This window comes from Anolis sagrei, chromosome 2, assembly GCF_037176765.1.
Source record: "Anolis sagrei isolate rAnoSag1 chromosome 2, rAnoSag1.mat, whole genome shotgun sequence".
Classification (NCBI taxonomy): Eukaryota; Metazoa; Chordata; class Lepidosauria; order Squamata; family Dactyloidae; genus Anolis; species Anolis sagrei.
Genome location: NC_090022.1, coordinates 51,868,114 through 51,891,326, shown reverse-complemented (window position 1 = coordinate 51,891,326; position 23,213 = coordinate 51,868,114). Strand labels below are relative to the sequence as shown.

Below are 23,213 nucleotides of genomic sequence, written 5' to 3'. Positions count from 1 at the left end.
ATGGCCAATTCTCTCACACCAGAAGTAACTTACAGTTTCTCAAGTCACTCCTGACATACACACACAAAGCTTGGAGAAAGCCAGCATGGGAACCATTCTTGAATCCCTGGCAATCTAGAATCTGAAATTGCATACTTTAGGAAAGCTTGCATAATATGAAATATGACATCTAATGCATAGCTCTTTTAATGCAAGTGCAAGTCTTTTAATGATGGATGCAACTATAAATAAAGGCAAGTACGAGGGTTATCTCACATTGACAAAAGATGTAATAAATTCTACAGGCACACCTAGTCATTAGGTTATTTGAGCCTTGAATGAGTAGGTTCTCTGGATCCAAAGTGTAGTCCATAATCTGGATTTCTGTAATCTAAGATCTGGAATTTCCGGATTCTCCCATGATTTACCAGCACTGTGAAAAAGTCAACATAACTGCCTTTACCTTGCTTTACTGCACTCTGAGCAATTTTCTGCGGGTTCTGCTTGGCTAAAAGCTTCATTCATTCTGACATCCAAGTCTTCCCTTTCATCTTTGTACCATCTTTCATGATTGTTTATGTATTAAACATGAATTTGTTTTATCTGCACATCATTAGCAGAGCACTAGGGATTTTAAAACCTTTATATTTAAAGAAATCCCTGTGTTTTAAATAAATGTGGGGAGTTAATGTGAAAAACAAAAGATAAATGTATTGCTTGCAGTTCTGTTGTTCTGTGCCTCCAAGTCAACTCCAACTTATAAGAATCACCGTATACCTTGGCTTTTACTGGCAACTTTTATTCAGAGATGGCCTCCCTGGTGGTACAGCAGGTTAAACATCTGAGCTGCTGAACTTGCTGACCAAAAGGTTGGCGGTTCAGATCTGGGGTGAGCCCCTGCTGTTAGGCTTGGTTTCTGCCAATCAAGCAGTTCAAAAACATGCAGATGTGAGTAGATCAATAGGTACCGTTTCTGTGGGAAGGTAATGGTGTTCCATGCAGTCATGCTGGCCACATGACCTTGGAGCTGTCTACAAGCAACACTGGCTCTTCCGATTAGCACCGCTCCCCAGTGTCGGACACGATTAGACTTAATGTCATGGGGAAAGCTTAACTTTTACTTTTATTCAGAGGTTTGTGATTGTCTTCCTCTGAGGCTGGAAAAGATTGGCTTCACATAGAGCCAGCATGATGTAATTGTTTTGAGTGTTGAATTATATCTCTGGAAACCAGAATCTGAATCCCAAATTGGCCATGGAAATTCACTGGGTGACCTTGGGCATGTTCCACTCTCTCGGCAACGGCAAACCCTTTTAAAAACAAATTTTGCAAAGAAAGCCCACGATAAGTTCACCATAAGCTTAATGCAACTTGACGGCTCACAAGAACAAGAAGAAACATCTCCTTTAAAGAGAAGGAAATCCTGCAGGGATACTAGAGCATTGGGGAGTAAATGTCCCATCAGATACAGGATCCAAATTTCCATCTTTTGCTCTGATTGATTTGTTGATTTGAAAGGCAATTCCTTATTTGATTTGCTGTTTCTTCTTTATTTTTATTAGGGTTTCTTACTTTTACATTTTTGTTATTTGTATTTTACATTGAATGCATCGCAAGCACAAAGAATTGTTAGATTAAACAAATATTAATTGAAGGCCCAAAAGCAAAGTGGGAAAGATTGGTAAGGAGTTGGCTCAATATCTCATCATGTTTTGCAACCAGGGACTTTGGGAGTCAGCATATATTAATATGTGATCTTACCAAATATAAAGCTTTAATGCTCCCTTCAGAGGCCATGACCTCCTATTCAAACAGCTGGTTGTAGAATTCTGACCAGAGAGCAGTGCCAACCAATGCCGTTCGTTCCCTCTCTCTCTCATTCTCTCTCTCTCTCTTTCTCTCTTATGAAATCCTCCTTCCTCATATACAATTCTGCCTTCCGCTCCAGAGTCCTATGATTAGTTTTATAACCCAGAGGGTAGAGAGGACTGCCATGACCTTGAATACATGGAAAATGCAGGGAAGTTAGGAAAAAGAGGCTTTGTGGAAGGCGGCTCTGTGGCAGGAATTAATGCAAACCTGGCACCATCATTCCAAAAAATCATTTCTCACCAGGTATTTCTCTGAACTACAGGTGTTTGCAAACATAGCAAAATAGTACCAGGCCCTTTTGTTAAACTAGTCCGTCAGTACCTTTTTTAAAAACCCAAATGATTGAACATTAATTAAAAAAACACAAACATCCCAAAATAAATTTTATTCTGCAACAAACATTTATTTAGCTTTCATGGAAACACATTTCCTTGAAAAAATATCTCAGGATACATTAATACTGACACTTCAATACTTGTACAATTCTATAAGGCCATGCTGTTGTACTGCAAAAAGGGAGGGGCTCAGGGCTGCTCGTGGTGCCCCACATGCCCTCCCTCCTTCCTCCATCACACGGTGGGAACAGGGCAGGGTGTGTTGGCACACTGTCCCTGTCCACATCAGATGGCAGAAAAAGCAGCAACATGCGTCGCCCCACCACCCTTTCTGCTATCACACGGCAAAAAAGGAGGAAAATATGGGTAGCTCCATTGCAGCTACCCAAACTACACTTTCCTCCTTGTAGTGGTGGAAATAGCATCTTCCCCTCCACTTTGAGAGGAATGTGGGTGGGGCCTGCCTTGTTCCGTGTGATGGTGCATGGCAGGCCCCAGGCCCGTAGCCAGGATTTTGATTCAGGGGAGGGGGGGCTGAGTTTGATTCGGGGGGGGCTGAGTCTGAGTGAAAGAGGGTCTACCCTAGCAAACCTTTTGTATCATTACCCCAATACCCCCATGCATATGAGATATATTGAGCATGGTGATCAGATCATGATATGAATAAACATAACAGTTTAAATAATGTACCAGTAAGGCCTTTTCGCAGACCATCATGAGAATTTCGGGGGGGGGGGTGAAGCCCCCAAAGCCGCCCCCCCCCCCCGGCTACATGCCTGGCAGGCCCCATCCTTGGTGTGAACAAAAGTGGCAAAACGGGGCAAAAATGCCCCATGTGAAGAGGTCCTTAGAATTGCTCTAGGATACAGTGTGCTTTTTTCTAATTGGCAGCTGTCTTTTACAAGGTCAGGATCATCCATTCACTCTTATTTAATAAACAAAAATAGGATATTTATGTATTATTCTTCTTATAAGCAGGGTACAGAAAGAATAACACCTATACCTATAGTGAAGCTGGAGCTACAACAGTCCAGTCACTACAGTAAGATTGCCATATTCCACTGCTTCAATTATGGGTATAACTCCAATTATGCTAAATGCTCTAATTTCCATTCAAATTATTCAAATCAGGCACATTGATTGTTGCATACCCCAAATATTAAAAAAAAAATCAAACTTCATACTATTTTAATGGTTACAATTAATCTGAGAAAATCAGTGCAGGTTCCCTTTTCTGGAAATCTGAAATCCAAGACACTCCAAATCCAAAATGGTCTACGTTAGTTGCTCAAGTAGTGAACCTTTGCTTTTTGAAGGTTGTTCACATAAATTAACACTGTGTTTCAACTTTGGTTCTAGCATCAAGAAATCTCATTATGTAAATATATGAAAATGCATTTTAAAAACCAAAATATCCCTCAAAAATCCAAAACATTGGTTCAAAGCATTTTGAGTAAGGAATGCTCAATGTGTGTAAATTAATGTTTAAAATGCTGGCCCAGGTTCAAATCTTTGTTTTTTGGGGAGTTAACCATGTGATTATGGACTATCACTAACTCCTAATAAACTTACCTTATAGGATTGCTGTGGGGATTAAAGGGGGAAAGGAAACCGTATAAAGTAGAAATGCTTATTCTAAAGCATATAAAAACAAGAATATTAACATTGACATTTTATCATGAACAGACACTTAGAATCATAGAATCACAGAGTTTGGAGAAACCACTAGGGCCATTCAGTTCAACCCCCTGCCATGCAGGAAAAGCACCATCAAAGTACCCCTGACAAATGGCCATCCAGCCTCTGTTTAAAAGTCTCCAAGGATCTTCAACTCCACTCCCAGACATTTTGTCATGAACAAACCATTCCCTTCAGATTTCTTTTGTTTTTCATTGATGATAGAAACATACACACCTATGAAAATATCACAGAAGACCCCTGAGAGTGACTGTCATCTGATTCACAGAGCAGGATGCAGAAGAAAGTAAGGACAAACAGGAGTAATAGAAGGCAGCAAAAGCATCATCTGCTTATCTTCAGAGATACTATGTTCTTCCAGACAGTCTTCCTTAAAAGTCACCTATTTTATTTTATTTATTGTACATGCTAACAGCTGATTTTTTAACAAACCCGATTCTTGTTTATTCATGCCAGTTGAGGTATTTATAAATATTTGTACTTTTACATTTCATCCCTCTCACCCCACACTTCCTAATTACATCTTCTGAACCCAAATATGTATACAGCCAGTCCTTCGCATTTGTTGGGTTTAAGGTCACAGGGCACCCATGAAAGTAAAAACTGTGAATAAAAATTGCTATTTGTCGAGATTCCTAAATCCTGCAATTATTTTTCACTGGAGGAATCATATTGGAAGACCGAGAGATTTTTGGAGAACTGTTAAGTCCAGGCATCTCTAGGTCTTCCATCACAGCTTTATGTTCAACTTCCACTGGAAGCTGACCATAGAATCACACAGAAAGGACAAGAGATGCCTAGACCTAACACTTGTCCAGGAACCTTTAATCAAATCCATAAAAAAATCAAATCCACAAAAATCAAACTAGCAAATGTGGAAGGCTGAGTCTGTGCATATCTGCTGACTGAGACAACCCTTATCTACCCAAGAGTATCTAACTTTAAAGATAAACAAGTTCTGTTTGGCATTCCATTCCATCAGATGCATGGAGATAGTCAGTGTAATCCAACGTGGGAGAGATGTCCCACCCAACACCACCCTTGTACTTCTCACCATAAATCCTTTCTAAAGCATCACCCTTGAAGCTGCTGTATTGTTTTCCTGACAGAGTTTACATTATAGAGGTAAATGGCATTCCTATCTTACATATATTTAACTAAGTAGGACTCATGTATGAGTAAACAGTGCAAATGCCCATGTTACACTGCCAAGACAAATAAAGGTGGAATTAGTGCATCAGAAGACTTAATCTTTCTTTATAATTATTTGAATCCCTTCCCTCACATTCTGCAGATTCATATCTGGCATCTACATTAACAGGCTTTTCTCTATTCTATACTTTCACTCTTTCCCACATGTTTTGCCCCCAGAATAGCATCACAAGTTGCAGAGTATGGAAGTAATTATTTATACTCTTCTGGTGCTGCCTTGCTTCCCTCCTTTGCTCCTTCCTACCTCACCACACCACCATACTTCCCTCTCCCTAACTCATACCTCTATAATGCTTCTCTAATATGTCCTTTCTATTCTACTACTACCCTCATCTGCCCTACCTCTCTTTCTCCTTCAACTGTGCTACTGCTTACCTTCACATCCCTCCTTTGCTCTACTCTTCCTTCCTTTCTTTCTACTCACTCCTTTGTCTTACCTAACCCTCTTGCAGTAGACACCTCTGTTGCTTTTTGCATTCTGCTTACTGCCAGATAAATCCAGATAAAGCCCTGCTATCCAAGGAGTATGACAGTCTTACTGGGAAGATAAACAAACTCTTGTTTTGGTTCATTGTGTAGGAGGCACAACCAGTGTTCTCTGGATGACACTATCTCATATGGAAACCGGTCCCAGTGAAATAATGTCTGTGTTTTGGGTGGCAGTCCATGGATAAAGATACTTTGCAAAGAACACTGCTTTCTCTATTTTTTTTTTTTAAAAAGAGCATAACCGCTTCTTTTTGATGCTTGTATCGGCAGTGGATGTCTATCTGAATTTTCAGTTGTTTTATATGTTTTAGATTCAAAAAAATGAACTATCTAGTTCCATTTAGCTATGTTCCCTCTGTTGAGCAGCTTCATCAGGGATCAGCCTAGGTAAACCCTAGCTGGAAGGACCAAGGGATGAGACCGGGGCTTTCTGTATACAAGGTATACACCATTAAATTACAGACTTTATCCTAGTAAATTAACCAAGCACAGGGAAAGAAAGAGGGGAGAGAAGGAAGGAAGACTTGTCAGTATTGATAAATACTAATGCAGGGTCACCAATGGACTTCTGTTCATGATTTCTCTTTCTCCCTACTTTATTCTCACAACACTCAACCAAGTTGAGAGATAGTGGCTTGTTCAAAAGCCACGCGTAAAATTCATGGCTGATAAGGGCCCGATCAGAATTTTAAAACCATCTAAAGACCTATCTCTTCTGGCAGGCCTACCCAGCCAGTTTTAAGCATGAATTTTAAACTTGTGTCCTGTGTTTAATCTCTGTTTTGTGCATTTTAATATGTATTTTATAGAAATATATTTTAATATGTATATTTTGTAAAATACATTTTAATATGTGTATTTGTGGTATTTTTTACAATGTGTACATGTTTTAATTATTCTGTAACCTACCTCGGGCCATGAGGAAAAGCGGGTAAAAAATAAAATTATTATTATTATCATCATCATCATCATCATCATTATCCTGGGTCTCTCCACTATCAGTCCTACACTTTAACTACAATACCATACTGACCATTAGAATGTCAGCTTGTTACATTTTGATAGCTGTTAAGAGCTATCTAACAGCTAAGACTAAATTTATTATTAAAAGTCATGACTCATTAGAAAATACAATAATGCTTGGTAAGATACAAGGAAGCCATAAAAGAAGAAGACAGTATTAGGTGGATAGATTCAACCAAAGAGGGCATAGTCCTGAGTTTGCAAGAAATGAACAGGAGGTCTCACATTCATAGGGTTGCCTTAAGTTGACATTGACATGATGGCAATTGAAACTGCAGCAAGAGCCCACTCAGATGGATATTATCCTCAATTTGCAGACGAATGTATGTGGATACAAACAGAAGTGGGGAAGGGCTGGAAGGAAAGTGGGAGGGAGGGAGAAGGGAGTGGAAAGGAATGGAGGGAGTGGAAGGGAGGCAGCGAATAACAAAGAGAAGACAGAAGCCTCAGCTATGCATCAAATTACCATGCAGAACACAATCTTTATCAAGTAGAATTCAATACATACCTTTGATTACCACAATGTATTGCCTCCAGCTAAAATCTCTGTCCTTAAAATCTAAAATAATTAACACACTAGGCAAGCTTCCAAACCAGCCTACATCTTTATGATGACCTATAAACAACTGCAGTTTGGAGTAAACAATGAAGATCAACAGACTCAAATAGTGCTTTGGGGGACAGTCTGCATTCACCCATGAAAATAGTGCCTCTCACAAACCAATTAACTGGAAATTCTAGGTATAAGAAAACACCTCCCCCCCCCCTTCCTGGGATATGAGAATGATTAGTGACCCAAACTCCACATCCATTCGCCCTAAAATGACCTCTTGAAGAGCATTTGTGTTTTGCAAAAACTTTAATCAGCTGAAAGCCTTTTCACATAGACCACGTCTTTTGTGGTAACAGCGCAGATCAACACCTCAACTGACTCCCTAGCAATATAATCCCTGCCATAAAGTGCTCTTTTGTTTAGGGTTGCCAGATCTTTCCTAGATAAGAGCTTGCCACATTCCACACATACTCTTTTGCTTAGGGAAGATCCAAGAAGTAGCCTCTACCAGGTTTATTTATTTATTTATTTATTGCCCACCTTTTAACCCATTTCCTAATTCTCATGATGGTTTATGCAGCAGTGGGCAGACATCAAGATTGCAGGCTTTGAAATAAGGCATGGTTTTTCCTCCTTCTCCTCCTTTTGTTGAGGAGGAAGCTACGTTTCAAAGGAAGGGACTGGCAAAACAACCTCTGCATATTCCTTGCCTAAGGGCGCTTCTACACTGACTTATTCCAAGTGGGAACTGATGGATAAGCCTCAGGATCACCACCCCCTGGATGCTGTGGAGGTGGGGGGAGGGGGAGTCTTGGCTATGCTTTTTTTTTTTTTGCTGTACCCACTTTGGTGCTGCTGAGTGGTCACCCTTCCAGTCCTATCCGATTTACTTCATTGCTATGGCCAGCAGGCATGACATAGTTCATGATGTGGGAGAGAGGAGGAGAATTTGCCTCCTCCTCTAGGCCTCTCTTCTCTGATCACCTTGACTTGAGGGGATGGTGAGTGCCACCCCATGCCCCAGGCCACCTGAGCTCAAGGAACACAGGATGGCCATGTAAACAGTTGTTCTGGCTGGTTCCATCTCAGAAGTGGGCTAACTGCTTACATGGCCCCATTGTGTTTTGCTCTGGATTTGGGGGGACAACTTGGAGCAACCTGTGACTTTGGTTAACATGGTTCAAGACTGTGCTAAGCAGCTTTGGCTTGCATTAACTCAGATAAGCTCTGTGCATTGTTTAGCCACCACAGAGCTGATTCGCTGGCCTTTCATGCAAAGTGGTCTGTGTAGCTATGCTCTAAGAAAACTCTATGAAATCCATGGGGGCAGCTTGAAGGTAGATACACAAGGAGAAGAGCCTTAGGATCTACCAAACAGACTTTCAAACAAAACAAAAGCTCAGAAGATAGGCACATCCTTAGAATTATGTAATATATAAGCACATCCTCAGATGAGGGATTTGTTCCTTTATATCAGGACTCAGCTCAGCAGATCCTTCAAGCAAAAATCCATTCCTACTTCCTTTTCCTTCATGATAGCCCGCTGCACAAAAGACTGAAAACCCCTGCTGAATAGCATGAATTGTCATGAGAAGTACTGATCTCAACATCTTCAGTGAGAGAGCCCTTCCATCCATCTTAAAAGATCCCGGATCTCCCTCCATTCCATCAGTGGTCATTATTGTTAAATAACTGGAAGTTGGTGACTATTGCCAGTCCAATGTAAAACACCCAGAGTTGAACCAGTAAATCCCATTCTGTCTTCAACCCACTCCACCAGTTTCTGCAGTAGGAAGATCAAAGGTTTGGATCTTGTTGAACAATGCTCTCAGAAGTTTCCAGCCAACACATTCAATGACCATGCTGGATATATAATTCTGGGAATTGTATTCCAAAACATAACTTTTATGAAAAGTTTTGGAGAGTCAAACAGGAACAGCAGAGAGCCTTTTCAGCTGTGGCGCCAGGATTTCAAAGAGAGATCTGTTTGGCTTCATCTATGGTCATTTTCTGACCAGCAGTAAAACCTGTTTTATTTCAGAGAGCTGTTCTTTCTGCTGAAATGTTTGTGTTCTGTTGTATTCTGCCAATTTCTTGTGCTGTCTGGTTTTTCTGTCTTTATTATATAGGTATTGCTTTATATTTGGTTCTTACAGGAATCTAATTAGCTGCTTTGATGAGTTTTCAGAAGGAACTGAAGAGTACAAATGAATGCAAATCAGTAGATGGATAAGCATACCAAATACAGCTATCAAAACCAGTAAGACTGGTCTGGGGGCTGATCCCTTAGTGGGCTTGAGATGGACAATGGTTTATGTTCTGATTCCTTTTCCATGTCACAAATAACTTGAAATCTCCCTTCAAACCAAAGAAAGGGAACATTACTTCAAATGTGTGTTTCTGTGTGTGTGTGTGGGGGGGGGGGGGGGGTTGCATGTAATCTAACCAGGTTGGGGTTGAGGCTTATAATGAAGATACGGAGAATTTAAGCCTTTCTTTGTTTCTTTTTCAAATCACCCAATTTTGAATACAAAGACAAATTAGCAACGTTGCACATATTTTGGCCTTTAATTCAATTTAGTCTGTGGCATGATGACCACAGTAGAAAAATTGCTGCTTGAAAGCCTCACATCTAAAACACCTCTGTACATAGGAATTTTAGACATTTGAAGTTCTTTGCTTACAGCCCACCAACATAAAAATCAACAATAATGTACCTATCCTTAGTACCTCTCAGAGTAGGCATGTTGGATCCAGGATTTCTTATTCCCATTTGAGAAATGGCAACTGTGGTTGGACGATAATTCCTAGCATCTGGCTGGGATTTCTGGGAGCTGAAGTCCAAGACACCTGGAGTTTTAGAAACACTGCTTTAAAGTATGCATAACCCCACTGGAATGAGAATAATTATTTCAAAGTTATCCTGTTGGGATTTAAGGTTTCAAATGTGAATTAGGTAACAATAGTTCAAAGCAGGTTTTACTGTACTTTTGTGCTCTCCCTTACTTGAAACAGTGTACTCATGAACATTAATTTTGAGGATTAAGACTTAACAATGTAGCTAGATGCTCATAGTATCAGCTTGAAGGACTCTTCTGAATACTTTTTCTTTAATAAAAGAAAGACTACGTAGTATCCAATTTGTGTCATACAAGAATGCTGATGATTACTATTTTAGTCTGTTCCAAGCAGTGTTTATATGTTCCCGATTCCAAAACATCTTTGTTTCCTCTTACGCAGTTGGTGCCTAAAGTTCTCTGAGTCTCTTTTACTTTCTGTGGTGGATTCAACGAAACAAGAAGAGACCTGAAAAAAAGAAATAGCAACGATCAACGTTTTGCATGAGGAGAGCTGGACACACACAGGGGTCATTTCTGCTCTATTTGCCTCAGAATAAAGAGACTTTCATGCTACAGTTGCTGGGAGCAACATTTTACTGGTATTGGAAACCTGGTGGCCTTGTTAAGTTAGAATGCAAGTCAAAGGATCAGTGAAGGTTTCTGGAAAAAGTTCTTCTAAGATAGCTTTGCCATGCAGTATTGGGAAGTGATCAGGAACAGAAAAGACAGCCCAATTTTCTCTTTTGTGCCCAGCCAAGTGATCTCTGATTATGGTACAATACAGAAATGTGCCAATTATTGAACAAACTATGGCACATTCAGACTGAGTAGAAAGACCAACAAGTTTCAGTTCTTTCAAAGGTTTGGAGCTCCATGGATTTTTTGTTTATCCTTGTGTGTTTTCTGTCAACTCTTAGTAAGACAAAACACCTTCTACACTATATCCCCAGGTTAGAACAAAATCTGGAACGTATTGTCAAAGGCTTTCATGGCCGGAATCACTGGGTTATTTTAGGTTTCTCAGGCTGTATAGCCATGTTCTAGAAGCATTCTCTCCTGATGTTTTGCCTGCATCTGTGGCAAGCAACCTCAGAGATTGTGAGGTTGTCCTCACTGCCTCTGAGGATGCTTGCCACAGATGCAGGCAAAACATCAGGAGAGAATGCTTCTAGAGCATGACCATACAGCCCAAAAAAACCTAAAACAACCCAAAATCTGGAACCTTTCAATTAGCCTGGATACACCCTAATCGTACCACAGTCCCATCCTACAGCTTGTGAAGTTACACTAATTCTGCTATGGGCTGCAACTGAATGAGTGTGGTGCAAAAAGCCAACATGATCATTTGACCAGAGTTCAAAGTCTCCCTTGGCTATGGAAAACTGTTGGATGACCTTGGAGAAATCACACTCTCTGTCTTAGAAGTCAATGGCAAATACACTCTGAATAAATATTGCCAAGAAAACTCTATGATTTCCTTAAGATCACCCTAAGTCAAAAGTGACTGGAAGACACATGACAACAACAAAAATGTTCAATTTCAGAAACTATAGTCTGCAATAGTTGCAAGTTTTTCAAGTAAAAGATGGAAGAGTTTTAAATGCAAATGCTGAAGACAGCATCTGTCCCTCAGCATTTTCAGAGCCTCTGAGGAAGTTCTCAAGTTCAACGTTCTCTGCAAGGAAACCACACTCACGTACAGTTTCATGTTTTTTCCTCCTAAAGAAAGTTGCTTCATCCTTTTTGTGTTGCAAAGGTATGTCAGAATTATTGCATCCAAGACATCATATTCATATGTGAGCATGATTTATGCTCTTCGGATTATTCTGACACACCATTGCTGTGTGCCTTCAAGTAATTGCTGTCATAGGGTGATCCCAAGGTGGATATTTCATGGGATTTACTTAGTAAGATTAGTTTAGAGGGGTTTACTCTTGTCTTCATCTCAGCCTGAGAGAGTGAGATTTACCCAAGGTCACCTAGTGAATTTGCTGAGCAAAGATTTGAACCCCAGTTTCTCTGTGTCATAGGGCCCTTTTAGACAGGCCATACACCCCAGGTTTTCTGTTTATCCCAGATTATCTGTTCAGTGGGGACTCACATAATCCAGTTTAATGCAGAAAACCTGGAATCAGATCCTGGGACACAGGGCTTGTCTGGAAGGGCCCTAGTTTAACTTTCAGACCTCTACACCACACTTCCATCCCAGCCTCCTTTCAAAAAACAGCAGAGTGGCCTGATTTGATGAAGGTTAGAAAATGTTCAAAATTTCACTCAGTGATGATGATGAAAGGGTTCAGCAAAGGGTGGGGTTTTAAACAGTCATTTACTGGTAAAATGAGAAGTAACAAGTTTGGATGGATGGAAGGAATAGACTGAACCTGTTACCATAAATCCTCAGTGTCTCCAGATGATAGTCCTTTGGTATCTGCTAAGTTTGACTTCCCACACCCACCCTCGTGGGTACCAAAATCTGCCAATGCCCAAATCCTATTATATACACTGGCATGAAATGGCACAGTTTGCTTTTGGAGTTGTTAAAAACATTTTCATGCTGTGGCTTGTGGAATGCATGGATACAGAATCTGTGGATATGGAGTGCTGACTGACTGTAGCATTTTTGGCTCTTTTGGCTCTCCTCCACAAAAGTATCTGAAACTGATTAGGACTGTAAATTGAACAAAGTTGCTCACCCCTGCTTAAATTTAATTATCATATGTGGTTTTACTTGTCCTTCAGTATTCTTTCTACAATGAATGCAGAAGAGTGTTTTAGCCTCACAACAGCCCTGTGAGATAGTATAAGATGAGAGACATTAGTTTTGCCTAAGAGTCCCTCCACACAGCTGAATAAAATTCCAGAATATATGGCAGTGTGGACTCAGATAACTCAAGGCCTTCCACACAGCCCTTTATCTCAGAATATCAAGGTGAAACATCCCACATTATCTGAGTGTGGACTCAGATAACTCATTCAAAGCAGATATTGTGGGATTTTCCACCTTGATAGTCTGGGATATAGGGCTATGTGGAAGGGCCCTCAGTTCAAAGCAGATATTGTGGGGTTTTCTACCTTGATATTCTGGGTTATATGGCTGTGTGGAAGGGCCCTAAGGCCAACCAGGAACTTGAAGCTGAGCGTTCTTTAAATGCACCCAAGTCTAAGGGGACATCTGCACTGTAGAAGTAATGCAGTTGGACATCACTTTAACTGCCATGACTCAATTCTATGGAATCATGGGACTTGTAGTTTGGTGTTCCACCAGAACCCTTTGGCAGAGAAGGCTAAAGACCTTGTAAAACTATAATGGCTAGGATTCTACAGCATTGAGTCATGGCAGTTAAGTGTGGTGTCAAGATGCATTAGTTTTACAGTGAAGATGCACCCTAACACCCTTCTGTTGACTTCACTAGATTGGGGAGAGACAAGCTACACATCTGCCACCAATGTTTTAAGCCCATACCAAAAACAACTGGAAGGTGAAATTAGCATGTATGTTCTTGTGAGCATTCATGTGCTTCTTACAGCTAAGATGTTTCAGAGGCCCAATTGCCTGTCACTTCTTCTCCACTACACTGGGTGACAAACCTGAGCAGTATATCCACACTGCAAAGTTTAACGCCACTTTAGCTACCATGGTTTTGATCTACGGCTTATTGGATTTTGTAATTTGGCGAAGAATTTGGAATCCTCTGCAAAAAGGTATATATTCCACCCCCATCCTCAGGCCCAGGCACAATACTCTGTCTACACCACAGAACTAAATGTATTTAATTCCCAGCTGCTCTCTTTTCAGAACACCTTGGCACCTTCTAAACAGAACAAAAAAACCCAAGGCTCCATGGTAACTAAAGTGGCATTACAGTGCTATAATTGTACAGCAAATATGTTCTCTCTTGGTGATGCATGACAACCTTTGCTTCCCTCTTTCCCCTCAAACCCACCCTAACCTGGGATGGATGTGAAAAACGCACAAAAGGTAGCTTTTATTTTATTTATTTACATTTTATTTCATTGCTCAAGGTGGGGTATAACATAGTTAAAATACATATACAAAACATAAGAAGCCTCAAAGGGTAGCTTTAGGAGAAGCCCCTGTTTGCTCCATATGAAGAGTTGAAGAGAGCTGCCTTTCCCTCCCAAGTGGGAAGAGCACCTATCTGATGAAATAGTGTAATCCCCTCATACTGTCACCTCACCTTTGCAGGTTAAAGGATGCTTACTGTCCATTCTGGTAACCTCAAGGTTGGGACTTCTACAATGTGCTGGGCATTGGGCTACCTTTGTACCAAGTTCAGAAACTCCAGTTAATTCAAAACATGGCAGCCAGGTTGGTCACAGGGGCATCTTGGTGTGAGCATATTACACCTACTCTGAAACTATTCCACTGGCTGCCAATTAGTTCCCAGGCAAAGGAAACTAAAGTCCTTTGGATCCAGGTTACCTACAGGAGATCATCTGGTGGATGTTGACTCCAAACAGCTAGAACCTGATGGGCAAGAGTCACCCAGAGTACCTTTTCACCGGCTCCCCAAAGACTGTATTTCAGTATAGAGTTGGTGGTATGGTATAGCATGGACTACACCTGCTGGAAGAGGTTCAACAGCACCATAGAAGACTCACCTCTTCTGGCAGGCTTATCCAGCCAGGGTAACACAGGCTGAACTCCCTGGACACTCAGACTGGGCGACTTGGAAAGTGCTGAACAAATTGCGCTCTGGCATCTCATGGATACAATTTCTTTTCTTAAAAGACATAAAAATTATGGTTTTCCCAATTGGTCATAATCCAATAGTTTATGATACTAACACTGAGTCCCCCTTTGGGGGTGAAAAGGCAGGGTATAAGTACAGTAAATGAATACTTAAATAAATAAATCCCACTTGCAAGCATGAATGTTGCCATTAAGCACCTCGATTAGCATTGAATAGCCTGGCAGCTTCAAAGCCTGACTGCTTCCTGCCTGGAGGAATCCTTTGTTGGGAGGTATTAGCTGGCCCTGATTGTTTCCTGCCTGGAATTCTCCTGTACTGATTTTAGAGACAAGATAGACAAGCGTTCTTCCTCCCACCCTGGACATTCCACAGATATATAAATGTCACTTGCCTAGTTTCCAAAAGAACTGTAGACCTCTGAGGATGCCTGCAACAGATGTAGTGGAGGCTCCTCCTATGGAGGCTTTTAAACTGAGGCTGGATGGCCATCTGCTGAGGTTGGTTTGAAAGCGATTGTCCTGCTTCTTGGCAGGGGGTTGGACTGGATGGCCTACGAGGTCTCTTCCAACTCAATAATTCTATGTGGGTGAAACATCAGGAGAGAATGCTTCTGGAACATGGCCATACAGCCCGGAAAACACTCAACATAGAATCATAGAGTTGGAAGAGACCTCATGGGCCATCCAGTCCAAACCCTTCCAAGAAGCAGGAAAATTGCATTCAAAGCACCCCCGACAGATGGCCATCCGGCCTCTGTTTAAAAGCTTCCAAAGAAGGTGCCTCCACCACACTCGGGGGCAGAGACTTCCACTGCTGAACGGCTCTCACAGACAGGAAGCAACCCAATTATGATTATGATTAGAGAGGAAGAGAGCTTCCTTTTCATCCCACATGCTGCCATCAATCTTATGAAGCAGTGGCCCCTTCTAGCTCTAGGTGACCCCACACCCCCTCTCTTCAGTTTGGGGCAGCAAAGGGAGCTTCGGGGCAGAGGCCCCGAGGGGATGGACAGGCTCCCTTTCCCGCCTGGGCGACGGCAAGGCAGGCAGAGGGCCAGGCAGCTGTTCCTCCTCCTCCTCGTCGTCCTCGCCCCTCCCGCGGGCTGCCTGCCAGCCTGGCCTCTCCTTCCTCCCCCCCCCCCTTTCTCCCTCAGCTTGAGTGACAGAGCGCCTGAGAGATAGCCCCGCCCCTCCTCCTTCTCCTCCTCCGCCCCCCCTGCCCGCCCCCCCGCGCAAAGACGAGGCCGAGCTGGTGTTTTTCCACTCCGCAGGATGGGGGATGCTCCGCGCTCCCTCCTCAGACAACAGACGCGAGAGGTCAGGAAGAAAGCGCTTATAAATTACCGTTTCCTCCGCCGCCGCCCGGCTAGTGCGCTTGGTCAGGCTCGCCCTCGGGACGCAGCAGCGGGACGCAGCTGAGGAGGAGACAGAGAGAGAGAGAGAGAGAGAGAGGCAGGCTCCCAGAGGGAGAAGCAGGCAGGCAGGCAGGCAGGCGCTGGACAGCTACCCCCGGACACCCCCAAGCCGAGCCAGAGAGCAGGCAGGCGCCACGGAGGGGCACAGCCACGGCGAGCAAGGGCAGGCAGAGCTGCGACAGGTAGGCTCCCCCCCGAGCGCGCCCCCCGCTCCCTTCCCTCGTCTCCTCGGAACAAAGGCGGGCAGCAGGTGGGTCTCCCTCCAGACCCCCCCCCCCCCCAAAGGCGCCCTTTCCCTCCCTTCTCCCAACACATTCAACGCACACCTTTTTTGGCAGTGTACGTTTCCCTCCCTCCATTTTATCCCCCCCCCCCTATTTGTGGATGCTTTGCCCCCTCTTTTTTTCCCTTCTTCTTTTGGGTGAGGGGAAAGCATGGCGGTTGCGGTTGTTGGGCTTTTGTCTGGCTCCTTTGGAAAAAGCGGACACCTTTCTAAAGGAGGGAAGGAAGGAAGGAAGGAGGGTCTCCTCAACAGCCCCCCACTCCTTCCTCTCTCGCTCTCCCTCCCTGCGCGAGGCTGTTCTTTTCTCTCGACAGCCCCGCCGCCCTCCCTCTGCGGGGACGTCTTTCCGACGCGGACTTCCCCACCTGGCTTGGGAAAAAGCCGAAGGGATTTGGCCCCAGGGCGCGCGAGGCGCTTTCCGCCCTTTGTATGTGAGCGCGAGCATGTGCTCCTCTCTTGCCCACGCGCCCTTTTCGCCTCGCCGCGTCTCTCTTTCCTCCTCGAGCCCAGCCTGTGAAGACCAACGCCAACCTTGCCCACCGCTTCTTTAGCCTGGGCCTTTTTTTTATGGAAGGAAGGGCACCGTGGACACATCCTCAAAGGCTGCATCTTCACCAGGCATGGGCAAACTTGGGCCCTCCCTCCAGGTGTTTTGGATGTCAACTTCCACCATTCCTAGCAGCCTCAGACCCCTTTCCCACCATTCCTAACAGCCTCGAGCCCCTTCCTTTCCAACTCCCACCATTCCTAGCAGCCTCAGACCCCTTTCCCACCATTCCTAACAGCCTCGAGCCCCTTCCTTTCCAACTCCCACCATTCCTAGCAGCCTCAGACCCCTTTCCCACCATTCCTAACAGCCTCGAGCCCCTTCCTTTCCAACTCCCACCATTCTTAGGAGCCTCAGACCCCTTTCCCACCATTCCTACCAGCCTCAAGCCCCTTCCTTTCCAACTTCCACCATTCCTAGCAACCTCAGACCCCTTTCCCACCATTCCTAACAGCCTCAAGCCCCTTCCTTTCTAACTCCCACCATTCCTAACAGCCTCAAACCCCTTTCCCACCATTCCTAGCAGCCTCAAGCCCCTTCCTTTCCAACTCCCACCATTCCTAGCAGCCTCAAGCCCCTTCCTTTCCAACTCCCACCATTCCTAGCAGCCTCAAGCCTCTTCCTTTACAACTCCCACCATTCCTAACAGCCTCAAGCCCCTTCCTTTCCAACTCCCACCATTCCTAGCAGCCTCAAGCCCCTTCCTTTCCAACTCCCACCATTCCTAGTAGCTTCAGACCCCTTTCCCACCATTCCTAACAGCCTCAGGCCCCTTCCTTTTCAAGTGGCTGAGGGGAAAAAGGAAAGGGCCTGAGGCTGTTAGGAATGGTGGGAGTTGAAGCCCAAAATGCCTGGAGCGAAGGCCCAAGTTGGCCCATGCCTGATCTACACTGTCGAGTTATTGAATCGTCTCAGTGCTGTGGAGCCATGGCAGTTGTAATCATACATTGTCCTTCGCCTTCTCTTCAAAAGCCTCCTTGTACCTCTGCAAACTACAGCTCCCTTGCATTGATCGATGCATGGCAGTTAAAGCGGTTTTCCAACCGCATTCATTCTTCAGTAGATGCATCCTTAGGCACTTAAAGATTTTAGGAATGGAGTCCCCAGTGGCACAGTGGGTTAAACCCTTGTTCCATCAGGACTGAAGTTCGAATCCAGGGAGAGTGCGGATGAGCTCCCTCTGTCAGCTTCAGCTCCCCATGCAGGGACAGGAGAGAAGCCTCCCACAAGGATGGTAAAACATTAAAATATCCGGGCAACAGCCTTGCAGATGACCAATTCTCTCACAACAGAAGCAGCTTGCAGTTTCTCAAGTCGCTTCTGACACACACATACACACACAAATTCATAAGCAAAAAAGTACTCTCTTTTCTCCTGATTATATACAGAGAAGGATTATATCCTCAGTTGCTGAGCTGAACCAGGCATGCAAAGTGGCTTCTCCCTTATGTCAAAGGTAAAAGTTTCCCCTCGATATTAAGTCTAGTCATGTCCGACTTTGGAAGGTGCTCATCTCCATTTCTAAGCTGAAGAGCATTATCTGTAGACACCTCCAAAGTCATGTGGCTGGCATGACTGCATGGAGTGCCATTACCTTCCCACTGAAGCAGTACCTATTGATCTACTCACATTTTCATGTTTTTGAACTGCTAGATTGGCAGAAGCCGAGGCTAGCATCGGGAGCTCACCTTGTTCCCCGGATTCGAACTGCTGACCTTTCAGTCAGCAATTTCAGCAGTTCAGTGGTTTAACCTGCTGCTCCACAACTAAATTTCAGTCTCAATATGGACAAAGCGACACCTAAATTTGCCACTTTTGTCTTAGCCGCCGGAAAACAGAGGACAGGATGGATGTTCATCGATGGGTAGCCATTGCACAAAAGGGAAGCGTACAAGGCTTTTGAGACAACATCCTCTACATTTCCATATAAGAACATGAGGAGGAAGCTGCTTTGCATTGCCTGCTCAGATCACCAATTGGAGATATAATCTTCTCTTTCTGCCTCTTCATTAACTAGAGAATGAAGTGATCTTTAGTTAGGAAACCTTCCAAATCTGCTTTTTAATAAAGATTGCAGCCTAAACTGTGGGTTGTTTTTTGGACCGCCTTTTTTTGTTCCGTACTGTTAAACCACTGTGTCTTTCAAAGAGAAATTACTTCCAGATCATTATTCGTACAGATTGTTGTTCTTAGAGCTCTAAAATTAATGAGGTGAAATGAAAAGGCAGGTAGATGTCCTCTGTGGAAATCTTGAATCTCCCTGTTGCTCTTGCCGTGCAAGAACAAGAGCTTTCCTCCCTCCCTTGCCTCCTTTTTGTCCTTACTGAGTAAATTTTCTTAACCGTATCAGGAGAGGCATTAAGAAAGTGTGCCAAGAAAAAAGTCAGTTGTGCTTAATGTGCTATTTTGGTTCCCTGTACTTTCTTGTCTCAGTGCGTCAAACTGTCTCGAGTATTAGTCTGGCAATATTAAACAGATTTGTTTCAAGAGCCATGCAATGGGCTGTGTAATTCTAGAGCTGGTGCTGGCTAAGGTTTTATAGCTCTGGTTTGTCTCCTAGATTTTTTTTTTTTGTAACGTAGATGTCTGAATTAAATATGTCTTTTTGTAAAAAAAAAAAAGAAAGAAGTGGGGTCATTCATGCCTAGTGTTTGAGGGATACCAAAAAATACTACAGAGGAGTCTAGGCCAAACCTCTGTGTCCTTGGCAGATGGAAGTGTGTATTTGCAGCTGGGTGAATGCAAATCATTTCTCTGGCAGAATTTTGGATTCAGAACGGGTCTGATGGAAACATTTTCCTGAAAGACTTGGCTTGTAAATCAGTGTCTTAGAATAGAATATGGGAACGGATATTCCCATCCATTTGATGTGAGCTCGTTGTCTCCTGTAATAAGGACAACATTGGCTGAAGCCATTGTTAGAAGTGAATGAAATGCATACAGAGGAGGAAATGAATATTAGAAGCAATAGTCCCATCCCTTCTCTGTTCTACATTTTAGTATCTTATTTCATCTGTTGAATCTTACACTCCCTTTTTTTAAAAAAAAAATCCACGGCTCTGTGTTTGCTTTGAAAGCCTCCCCATCCCTGCCAATCTTATCTCTGTCCTGCAAGAGCTCCTGTCTTTCATTTTTCTTTTCCACTTTCTTTTGCAGTAATCTTCTTACAGCACTGCCACCCAATCCAAGAGAGACATGATGTGTGTGTGTGTGCCTTCATTTTTCCTGTTATTTATGACAACCCCATGAATTTCATTGGGTTTTCTTAGGCAAGGAATACTTAGAAGTGACCGCATGCATTTCAAAGAGTTTCCTTGGCAAGGAGTATTCAGGTTGTTTTGCCTATTGCTTTCTGGTCTACAATACCTGGTATTCCTTTGCAATCTTCCATCCAAGTATTAACTACAGCCAGTTCTGCTTATCTCCCAAGCGGTTCTACTTATCTCCCAAGATCAGACAGGATCTGGTGCTTTTAGTATATTTAGGCTGCGACATAACTTTTACTGACCATCGAAAGCAGATCTGGTGAATAGGATCTTATCCTGTAGGGGGCAGTAAGATAAGACTCAGAAATATTGTATTGCTGTATTACGCTGACTGCATGGGGCAAAGATAGAAGAAAACATTTTGCTTAGTCTTGAACCATATCACTGAATATTCCAGTAAGAGCATGCAGATAGAATTAGTATAAGAAGACTCTTAGATTGGGCAGAACCTGTACTGTTGTTTTTGGATGCTGTCTAAAGAATATTCATCAAATGACTTTCAGTAGTACTGTATGATCAAATTGAACAAATGCCTGGATGTCTTATTGTGTGATCCAATAGTAAAATAAGAAGTTTTGATTTAATAAAGACATCAGAGACAAATCTGGGTGTAAAACAGGAGCAACCCCACTAAGTTAATTTACAGTGGGGTGATATCGCCTGGTATTAATATTTCTTTGTTAGGCTTAAGAAAATATATGTTGGATATTTTTTCCTCTCCTCTTTCTTAGGGGAGAAGAGAAGAGAGCTGTCATAGAAGGGGGTAAAAAGGAAGCTGAACAGAATACTGGCCAAAATACTGGAAACATGATATTCATGTGCCAGATCTTTAATTCTCTATTTGGGTTTTTTTTTTCCCAGTGACATTTTGCAAGGTTGCCAGTGACATCTCAGATGCAGCCCACTAAAAGTTCAGAGGCCTACACGAAATGTATTGCAGAGGAGATTATAGAGATTGGAGTTCCTAATTTTCCATGAAATGTAGCTATGTAGGGTTTGGCAGTTTGATTGATGGAGTAGTTGTGAGAAAATAAGTGTTTATCCCTTTTCATCCACAATGTTGGACTTGTGTGTGTGGGTGGGGGGGATGTGGAATACTAGAACAAGTAGCACTACGACCCCCATTTTGCTCACCAAGATTTTTCTTTCTTATGAACATTCAAAATTATTGTCATAACTGGTTGAAGCACCCAAGCCATAGGGTCAAGATAGGTTTTGATTCATATATGGGTAGCCAGGTTGTTGTATGGTGCTGCAAAGTGCACAAGCCATGGCTGTTTAGAATTGGATGGGAGCTAGAGGGTTGTTAGGTTTATTTATGGAATGGAACACAGTCTGTCCCTTTACCTGTATTTCCTTTGTAGTGCTGTGGCTGCTTTCTGGCTTATTCGAGCAAAATAGCCTTTAGGCACATATGAAGAATGCATGAAAATGGCACTTTTTGTATTTTGGCTTGACCTTTCATTCTTGTGCCCAAAAGAATGCTTTTCATGATATAATTGATCAGATTGGAGTCGAAAAAAGCTCATACCTTTCTTCTTTTTTTCCTTGCCTGCTTCAGCAAGGCCAGTTTAGGGTGATTTGGGGCCCTGGGGAGTTCCAAAAGTAGGGGTCCCTTTCTACAGATGGCTGAGCTATTCTGTTAGTGTCACACTATCTACATAGACATTTATCCATCAAATAAATTTCTCTAAAATTAATAAAGTACAAAGTATAACAGAAGAAAAGCTTCGTGTGTTTTTAACTTGTAAACAGCTTTGAGACAGGGCAGTATAATAATTTGATTGTTGGACTAAGACTTTGGGAAACTAGATTTCAAATCCTTACTCAGCCATGGAAACCCCCTAGGTGACCTTGGCAAGTCCCATTCTCTGAGCCTCAGAGGAAAGTAAAGGCAAACCTTCTCTGAGCCAGTCTTGCCAAGTGATAGGTTCACCTTATGATCATCATAAGTCTGAAAAAACTTGAAGGCACACAGCAGCAACAGCAGCGACAGCATGTTTAATTTTCAGGGAAATAAAGTTGTGGCATAGATTGAGATGATTGTGTTCCTCGAAAAAAAGAAGTAGTTATGAAATAGCCACTGACTGAGATCTGTGTTAAGCTCATTATATTATAAAAGTAGAACATCTCAACAGAGTAAGATATTTTTCCATTACACAGTGTTGAAAAGTGACTAAAGTTGTTTTGGGAAATGCCTGTAAATGAATACGAAAGTGATACAGTACTCTATTCTGTGGAGGTGATCCAAAATACTGCCACTGTTTGATAAATTGCCATTCAACTGTGGCTCACATAGCTCAGTTAGGGTGCTGTGAGATAAAGATCCTTTGGCTGCCTCACTGGCTTGGCATGTACAGCCGTTACTGTGGATCAGCAATGGAGCATTCAGAAATTCAGAACACTTGCTACATATCAGATATTGCAGAATCCTGTTGCAGGAGGTCAGACTAGTTGCATAGGAAGCAGTAGGGGTTTTTTTTAAATTATGGTGATTTGAGATAGTTTTATTAGCATGCAACACAACCCCCAAAAAATCTATAATAGCTACTCCTCACTTCACACCCCAGTTGTAATATAAACTCCAAAATTGCAGAAATAGTAAAACAAGAAACAGATAGAAAAGAAACGAAATGGGGGAATATGATATCAAGTTTGAGAAGAGACAGAGAACAGAAAAGGATCTGAAAATGTTAGATATAATGCCATTACAATCAGTCTAATAATCATGTCTCATGAACCCTATTCGTTCCTTCACTGCCAGCCCAATTTGCACTCTGTTTTTAGTGCACACAAATGTAACACATTAAAGGCTAGTTTATATCAAGGAGAGAGAGGTTTCTAAAGAAAATGTAGTTACTCCCACAAGGTGTCATACTAATAATGGTATCAATATTAACCTTGTAACCATACAATTAACTGTTTCTGTTCACCATGCATCCCCCAAATTGCTTCACTGGAGCCAACAGGAAAGGTTTCCATCAGAA

At 42.7% G+C, this 23,213-nt stretch overlaps 1 protein-coding gene and 1 long non-coding RNA gene across 5 annotated transcripts in view; one reads left to right on the top strand and one right to left on the bottom strand.

Moving 5' to 3' along the window:
- Nucleotides 1-9,710: 9,710 nt before the first annotated feature.
- On the bottom strand, nucleotides 9,711-14,949 carry LOC132769344 (uncharacterized). Its single transcript, XR_009630837.2, has 2 exons — nucleotides 14,625-14,949; nucleotides 9,711-10,467 (listed from the first exon to the last, which is right to left on the bottom strand). It is a non-coding gene; the product is annotated as an uncharacterized lncRNA (long non-coding RNA).
- A 1,180-nt stretch (nucleotides 14,950-16,129) lies between these two features.
- Nucleotides 16,130-23,213, top strand: part of SLC6A6 (solute carrier family 6 member 6) — a 66,087-nt gene continuing 59,003 nt past the window's right edge. For all 4 annotated transcript variants that reach the window (XM_067463502.1, XM_060766221.2, XM_060766222.2 and 1 more), the window contains exon 1: nucleotides 16,130-16,312. The gene's annotated coding sequence lies outside the window, so the exon portion shown is untranslated. The remainder of the gene's footprint in view (nucleotides 16,313-23,213) is intronic.